Genomic DNA, 6,000 nt, shown 5'->3' with positions numbered 1-6,000 from the left:
TGGGAACTCTTTTGTAGATAACTCTGCTTTTCTCTTGCTGCTTTTAAGATTTGCTCTTTATCTTTAACACTGACATTTTAATTATGATGTGTCTTGATGTGGTCCTCTTTGGGTCCAACTTGTTTGGGACTCTCTGTGCTTCCTGGACTTGTATGTCCATTTCCTTTGCCAAATTAGAAAAGTTTTATTTCATTATTTTTTCAAATAAGTTTTCAACTTCTCGCTCTTCCCCTTCTCCTTTTGATATCCCTATAATTCAGACATTGGCACATTTGTAGATGTCCCAGAGGTTTCTAAGCCTATCCTCATTTTTTTTTTTTTTAAATTTTTTTCTTCTTGCTGTTCTGGTTGAATGTATATTTCTTCTTTATGTTTCAAGTCATTGATTAAATTCCAGTTTCCTTCCCTTCACTGTTGGTTCCTTGTGGATTTTTCTTTATTTCTGTAGCCTTAATTTCTTCCTTTATGTTTTTGCAATGTTCAATGTGTTATCTGATTATCCTGACCACCAGTGTTTTGAACTCTTCATCTCATAAGTTGGTTAGATCTGACTCATTTAGTTCTTTTTCTAGGGTTTTATTCTCTTCTTTCATTTGGAACATATTTCTTTGTCTCCTCAATTTGGCAACCTCCCTGTATTTGCTTCTGTGTTTTAGGTAGAGCTGCCTTTACTCCCTGTCTTAGTAATGTGGCCTATGTAGCAAGGGCACCTATAAATTGTGTGGTACAGAGCCTTAAGTAATTGCCAGGGTGAAACAACCTGCTTCACTGCTTTGTGGCTCTGTTGCAGGGCTGGGGGGAGGGGCTCAGAGAGGGGACAATGCCACTACCTAGTTTCTGGAGGCTTTTCCAGCACCTGTCTCATTTCCAGTCACTTCACCCATTTTCTCTATGCAACTGGCACCCTTCCCCTGCTGCCCTGGTGGTGAACCCCAGAGTAGGTGGGTTTGCATACATTCTAAGTCCATGAATGGACTTCAAGCAGTAAAAATTAGGCAGTTTTTTCTGCTGTCTTAACCTCCATTGGTTTTTACAGCCAGAGTTAATGGAGATTTATCTTCCTGATCCTGGACCTTAGGCTGTGCAGTCTGGCCTGACGCTGGGATCGCTCACTGCCAAGATATCCCTCCCAATTTTTATCCACTATAGGTGAATGTGGAATTGTCTGTTTTGCCACCCGCCCCCTCTCTGCACCATATAGCCTCTCTGCCCATCTGCATGACTCTGCTCCTTCTACCCATCAGGAGAAATGTGGCTTCTTTAAATCCTTGGTTGTTGAACTTCTATATAGCTTGATTTTCTGACAGTTCTGGGTGTTACTAGTTTTGAGATCTGGTTGTAATTCTTTCTATGGTTGTGTGAGAAGGGGAAGCGTGTGGCTATAAGATGAATCTGATACAACTCCAATTTTCAATAAAATTGCTGAAAAACTGACATTTTCACTGATAACTAAAGAGAAGGACACTGGCTACTAGTTGGAACATTTATTTTACATCGATTGTGGATGGTGTGAATTGTGAAACACTTCCCCAGACTATGCCTTTGTGCTCCATCCTTTGAAATGGAACAAGGCAGACATTCTTAATGGAAATTGGCAAAGACATGAACTCTTCCCTACTCTTTGTCACTACCTCAGGACATGTTAACACACTGAACAAAATGTTATATGCTTGCTTCTTATAATGTTGAAAACATTTTATGACCCAGAAAAGGAAATCTGCTACCTCTTCTTCCTGGAATTAATCTTCCAGGATATAATACAGAGATAAAAGAGGAGAAATGAACAAAGACATACTGACATCAAGATGTTTCATTAGGGGAGAAAATGAAAGCAAAGAAGGAGATGTAACATTTCTGGGAACAATACAATGAGGGTGTAATTTTTCATGCACTAAAGTTCTCCAAAAACATCAGTACTCAATATATCTGACTGTATACTAAAGACTCTTTCTTTATTCAGTAGCCTTAAAGTACTCATTGATGCTTAAGCTTTACAATTGGGCTGTACTCATTAATCTGAACTATTTTATATTACAAAATGTAAAAATAGTGAGAAAAAGACGTTGGGGAGGAATAAGGTCATCCCACCTCTCTAAACTACATCCAACATGAGATCTAAAAAAATCTCTTTTCAATTCAAGGCTAAAAAGTCAAACAGATAACAATACAGTCAGACAGATAACAATAAGCCTTGAAAGATATTAAAGTGTAAAAAGGTAGTATTTAATTAAAAGAGAAATGCATTCTAAAAATAATTTCAAGAATATAAACAATAAATGTACTTAATTTTTTTTTGTTACAAAAAAAGGTCCACAACTTTTTAACAGTAAATACCTAACACAGCATTAAGTGCTGGAAGACAATGGAACACCTATTGAGAAGAAAATGTTATAATACATACGTTTTATATCAAATCATAATTTTTGTTATGTATAAAAGTTATAAGGCATGACTCAGAGCATATAAAACTTCTGTCTACATTTTTTGAAAGTATACTCAAAGGTCAAACAACATTTTAAATTAATCAAGTTCAAGGAATCAGGAATGGAAACATATTTATTCCATTGTATAAGTATAGTACAGGTAATTACCAGGAACAGCAAATGCGGCGGTGGACCGAGCACTACCTCGAGCTGTACGCAACGAAGAACACCGTAACAGACACTGCTCTTAAAGCCATCCCAGACCTACCAGTCATGGAGGAGCTAGACACCCCACCTACTGCGGCAGAGCTCGGCAAAGCCATCGACCGCCTCGCTTGCGGGAAAGCACCAGGAAGCGACGGAATCCCTCCAGAAATCCTAAAGAGCGGGAAACCAGTCCTGCTACAGCCGCTCCACCATCTACTCTGTCTCTGCTGGAAGGAGGGTTACATCCCCCAGGATATGAGAGACGCCAACATTATCACCATGTACAAGAACAAAGGAGACCGCAGCGACTGCAACAACTACCGGGGCATCTCTCTCCTCAGCGTCGTCGGCAAAGTATTCGCCCGGGTCGCTCTTGCCCGCCTGCAGACCCTTGCTTCCCGCGTCTACCCAGAGTCCCAGTGTGGCTTCAGAGCTGGCCGATCAACAGTGGACATGATCTTCTCCCTACGCCAGCTGCAGGAGAAGTGTCACGAGCAGCATAAACCACTCTACCTCGCCTTTATCGACCTCACGAAGGCGTTTGATCTGGTCAGTGGAAGCGGACTCTTCAGCTTGCTACGGAAGATTGGCTGTCCACCACATCTGCTTGCTGTGGTCATGTCCTTTCACGACAACATGCACAGCACGGTGTCCTACAACGGCGCAACCTCTGAGGCCTTCCCAGTCAGCAGCGGAGTAAAGCAGGGCTGCGTCCTCGCGCCTACGCTGTTCGGAATCTTCTTCTCCATGCTCCTCCAATACGCCTTTAAGGACTGCAGCGAGGGTGTCTTCATTCACACCAGATCCGATGGCAAGCTCTACAACCTGGCCCGTCTACGAGCCAAGACCAAAGTCAAAGAGGTGCTCATCCGCGAGATGCTCTTCGCCGACGACGCAGCTTTGACATCACACTCCGAAGAGGGACTCCAGCAGCTAGTCACTTGCCTTTCCAACGCATGCAAGGAGTTCGGACTAGCCATCAGCCTGACGAAGACGAATGTTATGGCTCAAGGCACGGGGACTCCCCCATGCATCACCATCGACAGATACACCCTGGAGGTTGTCAACGACTTCACTTACCTCGGGTCCACCATCTCGAGCTCTCTGTCAGTCGACTTGGAGGTCAACCGGAGAATCGCCAGGGCAGCCACAGTTATGGCCAGACTGAACTGGCGAGCGTGGAACAATTCCAGCCTCGCTGAGAAAACCAGACTGCGCATCTACCAAGCCTGCGTACTCAGCACTCTCCTCTATGGCAGCGAGACGTGGACCACCTATGCAAGGCACGAAAGGAAACTCAACAGCTTCCACATGAGGTGCCTGCGATGCGTCCTGCATGTCGCCTGGCAGGATAAGGTCCCCAACACCGAGGTGCTGAAGCGAGCCAATATGAGCAGTTTGCATGCAGTTCTTAGCGAGAGACGCCTCAGGTGGCTCGGCCATGTCAAAAGAATGGATGCAGGCCGTATCCCCAAAGACCTCCTCTACGGTGAGCTAGCAGAAGGCAAGAGGATGACAGGGCGCCCAAAACTGCGGTTCAAAGACATCTGCAAAAAGGACATGACACAATGCTCCATCAATCTCAACACATGGGAAGTTCAAGCAGACGACCGCCTAGCCTGGAGGCTCGCGGTCAGGCAAGGTACGTCACGTGCAGAGGCTGCGCACAACGAGGAGGCGATCCAGAAAAGATCGAGGCGGAAGCAGCGTCAACAGCAGCAACAACGGCCATCTGCCTTCACCTGTACCAAGTGCGGCAGGGATTGTCACTCCCGAATCGGACTGCACAGCCATTCTCGGCGGTGCAGATAGACTCTCAGGAAGCTACGCCATCGTCTCTCGAGACGGACGGCTGCCGACGACGACGACGACGAGTACAGGTAATTGATGTCATACTGCTGAGACTGGAAAAATGAAATTACATTTGCCCTAATCAATGTTGCATCATTGATTAAAGCCTGGATTCTGACACTATACTGACTGGGTTCAAATTGGACATGAAAGAAGGTGAAGGGATTAGTCAAAGTACAGACATGAAGGACCCATGGTCATAGGCAATGGTGAGGGAACTGATTATGGAAGTGGGGTCAGGCTGGGTAAAGGGAGGCTAGGGGGAAAAAGTGGGACAATTGTAATAGCATAAACAATAAAATATTTTTTAGACTTCATATTCCACAGTTAATATTGTTATAAATGTACATTTTCAGTTTGGTTTCTATTAATACATTTGAGATGAGAGCAAAACAGAACTTTTAGATTAATGTCATATATATATAGAAAAATCTCCATTTGTATGTCTCTAAATTGATAAGACTCTTCAATACAATATTCAGATTTAACAAAGTCTGAACTTTGTTATATTTGAAGCATCTTAAGACATCATCTCAATATCAAATGTATTATTCATTTAAATAATATTTCTTGATATAGGTTCAACCACATCTGCTGAATTCATTAAATATCTTCTTTATTATTTTCTTAACATACAATAAGTACAACTTATATATAAAGGTCTTGAAAATATAAGATGTTGACTGATTTTCCCATGTGTGATTTATATAATTGTTATTAATAGCTTAATTCTGGAAGACTATTTTCCTACATTAGTTTGATTCATAAAGATAATGTCCTATGTATGTTCTTTGTTTAATAATATCTAATTTATAATAAAATATTTCCCAATATCCAATAAAACAAATTGCGTATAAATTATTACCAGCTTTATGACCCAGTTTCTAAATCTAGCCAATAACAATATTGATAATACCTACCTCTTTGGATTGTTGTGAAAGTTACACCTGTAATATTATATTACATATAGTTAGTCCTTGATAAATAATCAATATTATTATTGTTAGATTTTTAGATAGTCTACTCTTTATTACTATAAATAATGTTTGATTCATTTGATATATTTTTAATTACAATTTACATTTAATGTTACTTTATATAAGTTTCATAATGGTTAGACAATCATATACTTTTCAAAGTGTTCCCCTTGATATTTCCAGGACATATGTGGAACCATAGATAGTTATTGCAATATTAATGACTATGCTGTGCCTTATATCCTTGTCACTACTTTGTAGCTACAGTTGGTATGTTTCTTAACATGGATGCCTTTATTTTATCAGAGAAATTCTTAGAAGTAAAATTTCTAGGTCAAACTCGAAAAATATTTTAAAGGCTTTAATACTAACTCTCACCAGCAGAGTAGATGAAACTATATGTAAAAATGAATTACCCCTTCTTCCTGTAGGAAATAATTATTTTAATTTAAAAACACAAATTTTAAATTAATAGATAATATTTATTATGCTATTATTTACAATGGAATTTGTAATTGTGAAACTGACAATTTTGTACAATT

This window comes from Furipterus horrens, unplaced genomic scaffold (assembly GCF_987537825.1).
Source record: "Furipterus horrens unplaced genomic scaffold, mFurHor1.1.pri manual_scaffold_6, whole genome shotgun sequence".
In the NCBI taxonomy this organism is placed as follows: Eukaryota; Metazoa; Chordata; class Mammalia; order Chiroptera; family Furipteridae; genus Furipterus; species Furipterus horrens.
Note: the sequence above shows the minus strand (reverse complement) of the source record.